We start from the raw sequence: 16,667 nt of genomic DNA on the forward strand, positions 1-16,667 counted from the left end.
TAAAAAAAATAAAGTAAGCTTTGATGTCTCCAAAAGATGTAATTGCAAGCACAAAAATGTCCATGCATTTCTATGCCAGTCTGTCCCTAGGGTTGATCCACAACATTTCCATGTGTCATCTGTCCATGCAGCTGTGCTTTAGGTATCTCCTCCATATATGATATTGCAAAAAGCTGACAACAAATTACATCTGATGAAAACAGAAAGAGTGAAATATTTTGGATTTAGGCTCATGGGAATGATCTCACCAGAGGAAAAAGTTTCACATCAAGACACGAGTACCTTCCTCCACAGCCTCAAAGGAAGGAAATAGGCTGCAAGGATGAGTAGAAGGTTTAGGACTCTAACTAGGTAACATGAATACTTCATTGAAAATCAGTTACAGTCCTCAAGCTCTGGGAAACTTCTGTCATCAGTGTTTATCAAATTGATTGAGATGTCTTGAAGAAATTAATCCTGACTCCGTTTATAAACATTTTAGATTTTTTTATTGCATGATAAGGAATACAAGACAAACTTTAATTACCTTACTTTTCTCAATCTAGGAGATGTCTTTCTGCGTGTGTCAAAAATGTCATATTTAAATATTGTGTATAAATTGCTTTATGATAATATCAAACTTTATGAGTTTTCCTTCTTTCCTGATCTTCTGAGTTCAACTTGTCTGCAGCAACTTAACAAAGTGTCTAAATATATCTTTCAAGATAAAAAGATTAAATACTTGTAAATATTATTAGTAGTATTATTTATTATTTATTTGTATTATTTATTATTATTATTGTAATACCAGCATGTCAGACTGGTGAAAATTCCAATTGGATATGGAGAGAAATAATGCTACCACAGAGTGCAATATATGGAAATACCATTCCTATGATTGTTCATTTCCTCATATCCATATACCAGTTCCTTCAACAGCAGGAATCCTATGGTCCAACAGCACCAATACTTTGTTACAGTTTCTCATGGCAAAAAAATGTCCTCAGATAAATCTCATTCTGCTCAGATATGAAATCATTCTCTAGTGATGGTAAAAATAATTCAAATAAAGTAATTGTCTTTGCAGAGTCATTTTTTATTAAAAGTAAATTCCCATCAAATGTTTAATGAATGTTGGAACAAGGCATGGATCAGCAGAATGAGGCAAGTGCCAAATTTGCTTTTAGGGGACTGAAAATGTAATGGAGTCCAACCCTTTTGCCCAGGCTTCCTGTTTTGACGTGTCAGTTGCTACAAGTTAAAGGTGAGTCTCTACCCAGCTTTCAGTCATTACTCTCCAGATATTAGGCTGTGACTGTTCTGGGGAAAGGTTTCTCTGCTCATTGTGTGTGCATGAAAGAAGCAAACTGTTTTTTCACTAAGAATGAACAGCTGAGGATCAAGAGGTGAGATTATGTAACTGTACTGAACAATGCAAATGCTCATTTTCTGGAATGTATTACTTGAAATAAAATACTGATGCCCCATATAGGCATTCTTTCCTAAGGAACACACTGTGACACAAAGATTTCATGCACACTGGCAATTAAATGAGGCCTGGGAACATTACTGGGCTCTGGAATCCAGATATACATATCCTGCAACATGTTTTTGGATAGCCTCTGATAACTTTGACTTGTGCCAAGCAGCAGTGTCTCAAAAAATTCATTGGCTCAATTCAGGAATTGGCAGGGGCCAGGGACCACTCCCAATAGGTAGCTGAGATACATCCAACCTATTTTGACCTTGAGGAAGTGTACTGGATGTGGCTCTCTCTAAAAGAGAGAGAAAAAATCACATTCAGAGAGAGAACAGTTGAGTTGAGTTTGATTTAGTAATCTAGATGTGGCCACATAACAAAATTATGTCAAATGGGAAAAAAAGTACTAAACAGGATTTTAATGACCTATTTGAAACAAAATTTTTGGCAGGGGAGGATGGAATTAATGGATAATAAAATGAGACATTTAAGAAAGTATATTTTAGTAGACAACATATTTGTTGCACTCAGAAGGTGGCTCTTTATTAAATGGTTAATTGCCCAACATAAAGTGAAACTCTGATTTTGCATAAGGCTGATGATATTACTTAAGAAAAACCTACACTACAGTATATGCAGTGATTATCAGTAGCAATGCAGTCTTTCAAATTTTAGTATTGTCACACTGACTATCAGCCAGTTTTTTTTATGATGCACAAGAAAAGAAGAAAAGGAGAGATTACATGGGTAATGACAAATCTACCTATGTTCCACTATATCTATGTGTTTGAAATCCATTAAAAAAACCCCACAATTTTGGAACTCTACATAGAGTCTAACTTAGAGTAAAGCACGTTATTGTGAAATACTCCCTCCAAACACAGGCAAAGAAACCAGGCTTATACAAATAACTTAACCTTGGGAGTCCATCCATCTATTAAGCAGAAAGCAAGGACCAGTAGGTTGAAATTGAGGGTGTAGGAAGGAAGGAAGCACACTGATATTCTAAATGCTCTTTTGAAAGGGAGTAAAGGGAAGGATTAAATTTCTCTTCTCAAGTGACCAAACATAAGTAGCACCACTTGATAGACTTCTATTTTTAATGCATAAAGATTTGAGTTCATCCTTTGTTGTTGATAATGGATTCTCATATATGTTTCTATGTAGTAATAATATATACTCTATACATGTGCATGCATGAACATATAAAATCATAACAATATTTATTTAGAATGAATCAGACAAAGGTTAGGGTTCAAAGGCACCATCCATTTCCAAATTCCTACCACGTTTTAGTGATGTTTCTGACCAGAAAATACTTGATTTGGTGATTAAACAGGTGTGAGAATCATTGTTGCAGACTCCTGGAGGTTGTGTGAACATCAGTTGCTGTGTTTTCACTCAGACACCAAATCCAATTAAAGTCACAGCTGGGAATTTGCTTGATATATATTTTTTTTTTCCTATGCATTTGTATCTCACAAAATTCAAGTGTGCATAACAAGTGTACAAATGAGGCAGGCAAGACAGGCATGGGTAGAGCTATTGGTGTTTTGGGGGTTTTTTCTGTTTTAACTTAAAGCGGATACTATGGGTCCAGAAATGCATGCAATGTATTTTAGCTGCATGACAGAGCTGTCAGTTTAATCTATTTACAAAAGTATATCTGTGAGAACTCCCTTACATAGCTTTTTTACCACAAAATCCCTCTTTAGTTCCATCCATATTTGTGAAAACTGTTCTAATTTTTATGTTCAGGGAACTGAAGTCATTTAGGAGTTAAGAGCTAAGCATTAACAGTTTTGTCATTATATGTTAAGAAGTCACATAGCCTTTCCTGACATTAAAATAAAATTGAATTGAAAATATTGAAAATTTAATTTGCTGCCTCCACTTCCTCACATTATTTATCACAGGCAGTTAGCAGGTAAAAATAAACCTACATGTTATGTCTAGAAATCAAAAGATGGATCTCAAAGAACTAAGTACCAAGACAGTGGAAATTATGGGTTATTGTGTGGTAATGATGGGTTATTATAAGCACAGTGTAGTACAAAAGGACTGTAGAGGCAGATTACAAAATGAAAAGACATATTCAGTCTTTCTTTCTCTCCCCAAATAACCTTTAATAAATTGGTATCATATACAGTGACCCCTAGCATAATTAACATGAATATCAGGAGCTGGCATAGATGCTTTTTTTTTCACAATATGAAATATCCAATTAAAACAGAAAATGCTGTAACTAAATACTTGCAGCTAAAAATTAAACAGAACAGAGGGACCTTATAAGCTGTTATGATGAAAAGTAACAGACACTGACTATGCCATGTGAGCACTGCTTAGTAATTTCTGTTCTTTGCATTTGGTTTATCTGTACATATAATACTTTCAACCATCCTTAGTCCAACTACACCTAAGAAACATTCAGTGCTCAAGTCAGAAAAGCTATAAGTGCTAGCTACAAGAATGATAATGCTTTATGTTGCCTTCAAGAAAGAGTGCATATGCCAGTTTTTGCAAAACAAAAACAGCCTAACATAGATAAAATCAAATTACAGATAAAATTACAAATTTTGATAATCTCTCACAATTTAAGATATTTGTGGATAATGAATATACTTAATATAGAAATCACTGGAAGTCAAACTAAAACCAAGTATCTCTGTCCCCAAGCCACAAAGTTTTTCATATCTCTGAGTCTTTTTGCAAGAATGAGGCAAACAAGGAGTTAATGATTATGTTACCCGTCTTGTCTGTACCTGAAAATCACTTAAGACAATGAATCCATAGCTATTTTTCAGAAGTTAAAATTTCAATAATGCAGTCTGAAGTTAGAGGGAAAAGAACTGAGAGGTTTTATTAGATCAAACATCTCAGAGGAGGGCCCAAAGTTGCAAGGTGTTGGCTCCTAACTCCTGTTTATTCACTCCCACTGAATTCACTGGAAGCTAAGTTCCATGACTGTAGTTATGAGAAGTACTGAAAGAAAAACCTGCAATACTGGAGATCATGATTATTTTAAACCAATAATGCTTTGGTAGCTACTAATTCTTCTTTCCCTTTAGTTTTGCCATGGAAGATGCTCTATGCTTTAAAGAAGTTATTTTTAGAACAAAGTGTCCTGGGTTTCATTGTCATGAGTTTTAACCCTAGTGCTCAAGGCATCCTCCATGATTTTTGGGTAAATGACTTAACTTACCAGGTCTTTCCATTGAACATATAAATGGATCTAACAGAAATTTAAAAAAAATGAAAATTGAACATTGTGAGCATATGACAACTAAAATTCCAAATCTTAAATTCTATGAAAGTGGAAGCTCTAAAGGCTGAGCTTTTGTTCTGATGCAAAAATTGTTTAGGTTTATTTTGTTTGTATCATTTGGATAGGAAATATCTTCTACATTTATTCGAGAAAATATTTCTCTCTCCATTTCTTCTTTACCCTTTTCACTCACTCCCAAAACTCTGTAGCAACTGGAATGCATTTTTTTTCCAATTGGCACCACTGTTTCCTTGATTACATCAACAGCTGCTCCTGATAACATAATTTCAAATTTTATAGAAAACTTGTCATTTCAAGTCTTCATTTGAGCAAAATTCTTCCTTGCACATTCACAGCATATTTCTTGAATGTATGTAGGCTGTCTCACTACCAGACATTTAAAAGTTAACTTTCAGACAGTTACATCTAGATAAGTCACCCAAGGGATCCATTTATAGTCAATGGAGAGAAATTGGTACCTTCAAAGGGTGATTCATCTTTTCTATCTTAGGCATCTTTCTTAGGATGAAATTGTCCTCTGGAGGCCTCCATTTCATACCACTGGCTATAAAGACAGTTAAAGGTTAAAGCTGGGCAATTAACTTTTGGGTATCTAAGTGAGATGCAATGAATTGCAAATATTTTATTTTGCAGTTGTCCATAAAGATGATGCTTCATGCCACCAAAATATTCCAGGACTAAAAGAGCCATGCATGGTTTTTCACACTGTAGATACTGTTGGTAACACATTGCTCCCCAAACAACCAAAAATTGTATGAATAAATCTCACATATAGGAAGAATTTTGGTTTTAAGCCTAATTAAAAAAAAAAACTGTTTACGTATAATGTGTGTGGGCATTGAAGACCTTTTGAAATATCTGTTATTTACTTTGTCAGAGAATACTGGATGTATTGAAGGACAAAGTGAATGTCATAAGTAAAACATCTTTTTGACAGTGCAGATACATGCAGGAAGAAAGCTGATATCAAAGGAAAGTTGCACCTGAAGAAAGAATGGTGAAAGGAATGGATCTGCCACAGCTTACAGTCCCAGTGGCTGTGGATGAGATGCATAAATGGGTGGGCATAAAACAAGGTAGGGATGTGTTGCTTAGGCCAAAGCTACACACTCTTCTGTCTACTGCATTTGATGTTTTCAGACCAGAAGAGGTGAGGAATTCTTGCTGAGCTGAAATGCTTCATGATGGAATGTATCTTGTCAAAGTACTTTTGGATCATTTCTATGCTCTTTTTATCTATGTGATATGGTAAACTGGTACCATTACTGTTGTTGAAAGTGATCCTCCTCATTTTCCAGCAGAGACAGCATAGAATTCTATATTGGGATTAGAAGAGTAACTTCTAGTTTCGTAATAGATATATAGGTTTTTTATTTTTAACAAAAAATGAAGGAGAAAAGTGGAAGCCCTTCAGAACACATTTTTTCCTTCTTCATATTGTTTCAGTGAATTCAGCATCAGGAGGTGTTTAAAGGCACATTGTATAGATGTCAGCTACTTTCCTTGTTGTTAAAATTAAGAGAGATTCAATCTATGGTGGCTAACTTCCCTAAGAATTTTCAAAATTATATTCTAAAGATAACAGATTCATTAGCTCACTAATAATTTTAATAACTTGGGCTTATAAAACTGACTGAAGGAGAAGATTGTGGGTTATCATGTTTCATCAAAGGCAGATGTTCACTTGCAATCCATGTAGGATTCCTGCTTTACTGAAATGGTTGGCACTTTAGGTGCTGTTAGCTGTCTTATTTACTTTAAGCAACTCTATGATAGAGCCTTGCCTCCAGCTTACTCTGATAACCTCTCTGTAATCATTCCAAGTGGCACGACCCTGCTTCCATCTCCTGTGTATTTCCTACTTACACTTGAGTAATGACAGGAGTTCCTTGTTCATCCATGCAAGTCTCTTGCCCTCTTTGGTTTCTTGCTCATTGGGGTGCATCATTCTTGAGCCTGGAGGAAGTGATCCTTGACTATCAACCAGGTCCCTTGGGCCCCTCTTCCCACAGGATCTGTTGCTGTGGGATTCTTCCAAGATCCCTAAAGAGGCTAAAGTCATCTGTCCTAAAATCCATGGTTGCAATCTTCCTTGCTGCCTTGCTTCTTCTCTGCCCCTTGCTAAACTCCACAATCTCATGGTCATTGCAGCCAAAGCAGCCCAAACCATCACATCTTTGACAAGGCCTTCCCTGCTTGTCACTATGAGGTAACCAGCACATCATTCCTTGTGGGATCCTCCACTGCCTCTGTCAGGAAGCTGCCATCAATTTACAGGAGCTTCCTGGACTGTTTGTGCCTCATTGTGCTACTTCTCCAGTAGATATCAGGGTAGTTACATTCCCTCCCAAGAATCTGTGCCTGTGACTTTGAAGGCGGCTTCAAGCTGCCTGTAGAGTGCTTCCATTTTTAACTTACTTTTTGTAGCATCAGTATCTGCTGTAATTATTCTAACTGGAAATCAATTATGACAATGAGTCATTAAATGCAATTACTATTGTACAAAGTCCCTTGCTAAACTTATTTTTACATTTTAAATAGGAAAATATTTGTTTACTATTAGCTGTTTAGGAGGGGTATTTTGGCATTTAACTTTTGCCTTTATTTTCTAAAGAGCTTACTTTTCAAAACTAAAGTAGTTGAGTCTTTTGATGATCCTCCATTGAAATCACCCTTCATTTGAAACTTGTTTACTGAACTATGAGAAATGTTTTTAATACTAAATAGTAGCAATAAACATAATGCAATTGTGAGAATAATTTGGTTACTCTAATTTCTCTGCCTTCACAGCTTAGATTGCTTTGTTTTCAATAAAATTGAAGATTTAGACTCATTTCAGCATTTTTACACTCATCAGCAAAGGTTTGTGGCTTTCTCTTGTATCTCATAATTTTGACCCTCAGAATGCCTTGCAGTGAACTATCAAAGAAAGACATCCATTCCTTTCTGCAGAAGCAGAATACCTCACATTCCCTTTGTAGCTGTTTCCAAGAGAGTGAGTAGTTTGAAATTTTTTGGCCAAGTTACAATGAAGTGCCATAAGAGTGTTGACAGATGTAGCTTCATGTGCCAGCATCTGGCTCTGATTCACAGTGGGATGATACAAACTGGGAAGAATGGGTAGTTGTTTTGCCTCTGTGGGATGGTGTCAGGATTGTGCTGATAACATCCCCTTTGAGAGATCAATGTCATTTCAGAGTTTGACAAAATAGACAGGTTTTGGGGTGGGAGGGGGCGGTCATAGACAAGAGTCTTGTTAAAATGGGGTAAGTGGATATCTTGTCATGGTTTCTTGAATAGAAGTTTAAAGAAGCAATATTTAACTCTAAATGACAGATAATGTTTATTTTAAGAATTGCACATTAATATATTAGTTAGAAAACTTTTTAATAACTCAAACTTAATTTTTGGTTTCTCATACATGTATTTAAAATTACTGCTCATTAATTCTTTTCTTTCAAACTCATTCAAAACTCTCCCAGGATATTACTAGAGAAATAAATAGTTCTTTCATTCAATCATTACCATTTATGCCATCCGCAGAAACAAATGGGTTGGCAAGGCTTTAATTATGTGAACAGATTTTTTTTTTGATAAACTGATGGACAGTTAACTGCCATCTCTGAATAAAAATCCAGATGAGTCTTTTCAAATTTTGGGGTACAATATTTCCCTCAGCAGGCAGTAAAAAAGTAAAAAGTTTAAAAAGTAAAACTAGAAACATCTCACTGCCTCCCATATTTCGCTTTAGTATTTCTCTCAAACAAATATCTGGCTTGCTTGTTTTCTACCACTGGGGTCAGGGCTATTGAGTAGCTTGCACCAGAAAGCATTTCTCCATGGAAAAAAAAAAATAAATGTTCCTTTAGCACTTACTCTCAAATGTGAAAGACCATAACTCAGTTGAAAGTTTTTCATGCTGAATTTCTCCAAACAGCAAGCTAATAATATTATTTCTTATTTTTTATGACTGATTTTTATTTCTTTTTCTAGTTGCACTTCATTAAATATACCCCCAGGGAAACTATATCAAAGTTGTCTCCATGTAAATGTAATGTAACAAGTTGAAATGTTACTCCCTGTCATTGAGATATCCATAACACATCCTAGTCTAATCAAGTAGGAGTGACACTTAAAAATAGTTCAAGAGCCTAAAGTGTTTTGCCATCTGAACAGCGGAGGGCAAGTATTTAGTTCCAGTGCTACAGCCCACCCACAGCAAATATAGGCATTTTTACTTTCTAAAGTAGTCTTTATCGTTCTAGTTTTTTTTTTGTTTTTTTTCACAGTAATATTGTCCATGATCTTTCAATATTGATGTACCTTTATACCAGTATCTCCATATTTTAAGGATATTAAATGGCAAGTATCATAGTGATAGTCATGAACTTCTCTTGTCATATTGTGTAATAACAGCAGTCCCTCCTCTTTGACAGAATATTTCTTGGCAATGAGGAAGAGGTAAGCCTTGGAAGAATATTGTAGACATGATGGATTTTCAGTCTACACTTCCCAGGACCAAGCAGTCTGTAAGATTCCCCATGGATACTCATCACAATTTGCCTTAATTTCTTGACTTTTCATGTTTGCTGGAGGGGGCTGGGGTGGTTTGAGGTGTGGGGGGGAGGGGGTGTTTATGAGCATATGTGCAAAAGGTGAGGCTTCAATGATTATTTTAATGAGAAGGTGAGATGACTCTTTTACCCTATGGGATACTCTCTTGCAGTGTACACATGCCAGAAATCCTGGTGAATTTCTCCAAGTCATATATGTTTTTCAATAGTATAAGATAAGTAAAATTGTCTACAACACATTGGCTTTCATATTGGCTTTGGGACTGGCTTTGAGACCCTGGAATGGAAATTCATAATAAATATAAGGGTACATTAATGAAAGGAACTGATATGGCCACATTCCTTTGCAGTCTAGCTGTTACTGGAAGCAGCTATGTAGTGGTACAATCTCCATAGGGCAAACATGTTCTTCAGTGCTAAGGTTTTAGAAAGTCCAAATTGTGGATAATACCACATCTGTGTTCCCACTGTCTTTGTTGTGAATTAAGCAACTGTAAAGATCATCCAGTAGTGAGTCGGATGTACTGTGAAATGCAAGTGGTTTAACCAAAACCAGAACAGAGTAAAGGTGTGCATGCAAAATAGACCTCTAAGTGATTAAAAAGAAAACAAAATCACATCACATCACAGGTAGATAACATGCCCGTGAGGAAAAAAAGTGCATTTCAGGACTACATACCCAAGACATGCTTACCACTCTTAATTCAGCATGCACAACAATATGCTGAAATGCCTTGCAGAAAGACAGACATGCAAGAATCCAGTTTCAGTGTTTGCAAAACAAAACAGGCATTTCATCAGAACAGCTCCTTGATCTGCTGGACTAATGCCAGACTGGCAAGCATTGCAGGAAAAGCAGGGGAAGAGTAGGAAACAGGCTTATGGCACAGGGGGAAGAAAATAGTCGATCCAGTTAACTTAAAGTATCATGTGCTCCATGCTAAAAGAGTGACCAATTAGTGCCCCTGAAATCCCTCCACATATGTGAGGATTTCAAACTCTCTAACATAAAAAAATAGTTATGAAAACAATTTTTAAAGTTTCCACTAAAATAGAACCCTTTCTCCTACCAATAAAAAATAAACTATGAATAAGAACATTAGAAATACTACTGAGAAAAAAAATATAGGAATATCAAACAAATTATCAAATACATGGAATAGACTATATATCCATTAAACTATATGTCAGTATTCTGCATCAAAAATGCTATCTTGGACTTAAGAAATGCCAGTAAAAAATAAAGGTACCAGTCAGAGCTAACGTTCTTAAATAATCAAGCTTTCCACCTAAGGTTTTAATCTTTATAAGGAAAACTTGGAAAACTAATCTTGAAAGAAATGCATATTAATTCTTTCTTTACAGGCAGACAAAAGGAGTACAAAGCAGTTTGGGCAGAGAGATTTGTTAATGATGCTGAGACAGCACTGCCTTGGCTGAGCAACTGTAGTCCAGGGACAAATAGGACCAGAAAATCTATGAAAGGTGGTTCAGCAGTTCCTCTGAGAAATTGTCACTTATCATGAGCATTTTAGACAGAAGGTAAAAAAAATATTTTTAAGGCCGATTTCTCAAGAGATAAAATCAGAAAGCAGTTTTTTATACTGTGTGCAGTAGGCTTCAAGTGGTCTACTGTTAAATGTATCAGTAGAATCCAGCTGGTCACTGTTACAGTCATGATATTCAAGGGAAGGACTTCTGGATTAGAAAAAATCAGTTTATGGCTAAAACTCCACTATTATCATTGTAAAGTCCTGAGAACCTCAAATCTTCTCTTTCATAAAAATTAAAATATTAGTCTTAGTATTTATTTGATATTGATACAATTATTGTTGATTAAAGCAGGGCATCCATGAAATTTGTCAGTATCAAGGTCAAATACTACCAGTGAAACAAGAAAACCAGCTAATGCTGCATGAAGCATCTTGGCAAAAATTCTTCCTTATATGTCTTCCTTGAATTCCCTGTGTACATTTCATTCATTTTTTATAGCTAAGACTGCATTGTCATGATGAAACTTTGAGCGGGTGAAGAATATTTCAGCTTCATTTGTTAAAATCAACATAAGAGCATTAACTGACCTCCAACATATTGATGTGACTGACAAAATGCATTATTTGATGTATTTTAAGCAGTGTATTTATTAATGAAACCTAAAGAACTGAGTTTTACTTTTAATGTTAATTGTTTGAGCACTATAAAATGCCATATTAAGTGAACTACTTTTCTATAAATTCTTGCTTAATATTTATATAAAAATAAAAAAACTCTAATCTTATAGTAATTTATATGATTTTTTATAATAGTAACACTGCAAAAGTACTTTCAAAGAAAAAATGCTGAATGATATAACTAAAAATGACATTAAAAATTTTGCCTAAGGAATCAGCAATTCATGTTTTATGCAATCAATCACAGAAAATCTCAATATGTCTGTGCAAAGGAATTTTCTGTGACAAAAATTTTTTCCCTTTCACAAATGGTAATGTTGAGATTGATAGAAATTATTCCTTTTTTGAAAGAACTGCAGTGTCAAGGTGACTGTAATTTAATTCCTCAGCTGATTTTCACTCAGAACTCTTTGTTTGGACAAAGTTCTTTACCATAAAATATATAGACAGATAAAAGGATAAAATATACCAGGTCGTAACTCTAATTGGATATTAGGGCTATTAAAGGGTGTTTTCCCCACATTTATCTATTCAGTAAAATGAATTACAGTAATACTTCTGTTCACAAAAGGACAGTGTAAAATGAGCACTTTGCCTGAGAAAGACAGTAACAAACTAATCGATTACTGTTTGGTGGCTTCTTTACTCTTCTCAATGATGTCCATAAATCAAGGCTGATCATACCTGACCTCTGCTGCTCAGAAACACTGAGTAGTGTTTCTGGAGTCTGGATGTTCCAGCATTGCCTTTCACAGCTGGTGGGTTGAATAAAGCATGTTTTCAAGGCAATGGTTTTTTTTTTCCCTCCCACAAAAATGCATCTGGCTTCAGAACAACAACCATCTGCAGCACCTAACTTCAGGGCTCAACGAGTGACTTGAGGTCAAAAAGCAGTCACTTTACCGATGGAACTCCAGGTGGACTTTGGGAGATGTTAAGGAGTAGTCCTTTTCCACTTCACCTAAAAATTGGATTATTTAAGTTACTTTAAGACTTATTTCTACTTTTTGGAGCCTAAACCTGTCACCCTAGTTTTTTATTCACTTGTAAGGCCTTCTGATCACCCTATGTCCATTTAATGTCTTTCAGCTCCTTAACCTGTGGTTTCTTACAAGTCTGTCATAGCACACTGGTATGACACAAGGCAAACACTGGAAGGGAAGAGTCATGTCTTTCATCTTCTGAAATTCAAGATACTACAGACTTCATTCTCTATTTCACTGCTCTCTTTCATAGATTTCCCAGTTTCCTTGAAACTGGAAAAGTCAAAACTGAAAAAACCCAAGATGTCCCTTCCTACAGCACATTTGCTCTGCCTCAGGAGAGGGTCAAACAGGCCAGGGAGCCTTCTGAGAAAAAAAAGGGCTTTTACGCTGCTGCTTGTAAATGTCAGGACAACTGTAAGAAAGATCCTGATAATCTCCATGAAAGTTTTTCTTATGTGAATTGTTGATGGTACAGTTGTGTAAATCCAGAAATGAGGTCATTCATATTGATACAGGGTGTTATTTTTTAACTCAAACCATAACTAAGTCTCTGTAAGTTTTAGCTAATCATTCTCCCCCTCTGAGCCTAAAGCAGTCCCTCTGTTTATAACTGCTTGTCTTTAGAAGTCCTAGAGGAGATACAGTATTTTACTCTCTTGATGGAACCCTCTCCCTATTGAATCCCAAGTTTGTTCATTTTCTCTCTACAAAAATCTGTGTCCTCCCTTTCCCCTTTGTGAGAGTCTTTCTTTCTCAGCCACGTCCTTATGACTTCCCAGCTCTGTCTGAGCCTGGGCATGTCAAGAGAGGATGTAAGCCACAAGGCAGAGATAAGAAAAACAACAACCAGTTCAGAGGTGTACCTGTGGAGAGCTTGTTGAGCAAATAACTGAACAAACAAAGCTGGTAAGGTCTTGAGTGTCCTTAAATATTCTCTCCTTAACTCTTTTCATGAATATTATTGCTTTTCACTCCTAGGGTTATGTCTCTTTACAGTATATCTAGACTTCAGCAGGAAGAGTATTTATTAAATAAGGTTCAGGGTCGACTGACTTAATATTATGAGATGATGCTCATTCATCATCAGTAGCTCTATCTTCTTTTTTTCAGTGAGGAATTAAGTGTCTGTGTTAGAACAGATTAGCATGGAGATGTGGGAAGAGAGATGATAAAGCACAGAAGTGGTGGATCAGCTAAGGTATTTTATATACTAGCAACAATGGAAGTTCTATTTTTGAAGCATTTTGGAGTTAAGCCTTGCTATTTGTAGAGGAAAAAAACCCCAATAAGCCAAATAATAAGCTATTAACAATAAGCTCCTTCCTCTTGCATCTCAGCCAAAAGAAGCATGGAAAATTTTAGCAATTTCTACAGCCTTCCATTGACTCTACTTTTAACATAACCTTGATTTTAATTCATGCACTGTAGACAGAAAATTAGAAGCTTTAAGAAAACAGCCATTAGCTCTTATGCTTTATTAAAACTATTTGCACACTCTTTGTTGCTCTTGTGAGACCTTTCAATAATAAAAAACCACACTTTTAATACATAAAGGAGCAAAAACTTGCAGGGAAACAGAATATTAGAACAGAGTTCAATGATATAGGAAAGTACCTGGATAAAAATCCCCTTGTGCAAACATGTCAATCACATAGCGACAGAATGCATATTGATCTAACAGAGCAAAAAGGAAAAGAAGAGTAATGAAGAAAGTGAATTTAGAATGTCATTTGTATTTAACAGTGAAGATAAAGTTAGGCAGTGCGAAGTCATCTCAGTAGCCTTTTCATAGGTGGTCTTACTTATATATTTCTGGTTTTTTTCCTGACCTTCAAGTGGTTCATGTGTTTAGAAAGTGACAATTTGTTGTTCAGATCTAATTCAAAACCTCTAGCCAAGAAGTGCAGAGCTTCCAGTGTCCCAGACCTACCACCTCTTTTGCTGGGCCAGCTTTGCTTGGCATATATCCTAACCCCATGCACAAGTACAAGGCAAACAAGCACAGTGCTGCCTGGCCACAGGTCTCATCATGACTTTTCATCATCCATGAAGATCAATTTCACAGACAGCTGATAGGAAATTTGGGGAAAGGTTTTGTATCACTGTATTTTGTTGATATGTTTTTACCCGTAAAATAAATATGTATATTTTGTGAATGGGAAAATAAAGAGAACTCTGTGTACTTACACTCCTATAGCAACAAGATTTTCCACAGAATTCTACTGTTTCAGTACAGAATCATTTTCCAAACGCTAATCTTTAAAAATAAATATTTATATATTAAATTTGTATAATGTATCTATTAAATTTGTATATATATATATATATACACATACATATATATACATTTTTTAAAAATAAAGGCTTCTGAATCTAAATAAAATGCTGATTTCAGAAGTGTCGATTCTGATTTCTTCTATACATAAGCAGAGCTGAAGAGCTTAATAAAAATTTCTAACATTAGGAATGGTGAGGAAAAGTTATCAGCTTTTACTGAACACAAAATAACTTCAATATTGCTGTATTCTTCAGCAGGCCAGAAAAAAAATCTTGTTGCCCCAGTGGACTCTAATGGGCATTTGCTTTGAAAGCTAATGTTGATGTCTAAATGCCAGGTATGGTTAGCTAAGTCAGTTCTCAGTTTTCCTTGAGTGAAGCATATTCATCCCCATGTCCAAGACTCTTCTAGCACAGTTCCTGCACTGTAGAAGTTACATCTCTTCCTCTCTCCCCTTCCTGTGGCATCTCTGTTCTACTCACAAAGCCACTTTCTCTCCCCATTGCCAACTCCAAAATAAAATTATGCTGCCTTTGGAATAATTAAAGTGTTTAAAACAGCATTGCTGTTACATTTAAATTCAAACTGTAATTGCCAAGTATGTGACACTTGTTACATCATTGACTTTCATGTATAGGTCACTGCTACATCAGTGTCACTTGCTGCTGAGGCATTTGTGTGACTGCTGCTTTGTTATGTTGACTGATCCAGCAGTCCTTGGATGATGAGCTACTGCTTTCAAGTCATTATTTCCTATGCAGATGTAGAAATTAGGAAAAGGTTTACCAACTTAACAAATATCCAAACATTTTTTCTAGTTGATAGAAGCCTAGCCAGCTGTTTTGTGTTAGTGAGATGGCAAGGGCCATACTAGTAAGGATTGTAGAGCCTGGGGCAAAACTTTCAGCATGTACTCAGGGCTGTGGCTGTAAACATTGCCTTTAAAACCTCTAATGAATATTCATAATAATTTTTACTTTCATATTTGGGAATTCAAATTTATCATTCTGGCTGACTCCAACTTTGCATTCCTTCCTTAAGGCTACAGTATCTGCCCTAAGTCTATATGATAATTCTAAAAAAAAAAACCCCAAAAACAGTGTGTGTGTGAGAAAACACATACAGAGCTTTTTTCTTAAGCCCACCAAAAGCTACTGAAACCAGCAAAGTGTTTGCACTGACTTTGACACAGTTGCAATAGGGTCTCAGTGAGTATTTATAAATAAAGTGGAGCATTGCCAACACTTTAGCCCAGAAAGCAAATGGCAGGGCACAGCTCTTGCACAAAACCCTGTTTCTCTTAGTTCACTTTTGCCAAAACATGCTGCCCCTATCCTTGCTGCCTGTTGGGAAGATTTCCTGCACCATCTGGGCCATTGTACAAAAGACTGCAAGGGAATACAGAACAAAACTATGGCAGGGGACAGCACACTATGGACAGTCCCAGGGCAGAGAACAAGCCTGTGCTGGTTCTGTTTGAGTTGTGATATAGACATAGCCTAAGGCCCTAGAATCACACCATTTCATTGATATTAAAATAATCTATTCTTTAAACTTAGTAGTATGGACCAGAAATAAACCAGACTGTGTTGTTGATTTTGTTTATCTGTTTTTTGTTGTTGTTGTGGGGGCTTTTTTCTGGGTTTATTTTGTTTTGTGGAAATGTAATTTGAATAAACTTTTAAAAAGAGGATTAATCTTGATTGTACCTCAGAAATAAGATTTTATATTAATTTCTCCTCATATTATATCTTTAACAACTCTACTTAAAAAATTGGATTTAAAAAAGAAATTGGAGGCAGAATGTAAAACTCTCAATAACAAAAATATAACTTCCATATGGCACAACAAGGTGCACTATAACATCCTATTTAAGTTTATAGGAATGCTACCAATCAGTAAAGATTGAAATC

Source organism: Agelaius phoeniceus, chromosome 3 (genome assembly GCF_051311805.1).
Source record: "Agelaius phoeniceus isolate bAgePho1 chromosome 3, bAgePho1.hap1, whole genome shotgun sequence".
Taxonomy (NCBI): Eukaryota; Metazoa; Chordata; class Aves; order Passeriformes; family Icteridae; genus Agelaius; species Agelaius phoeniceus.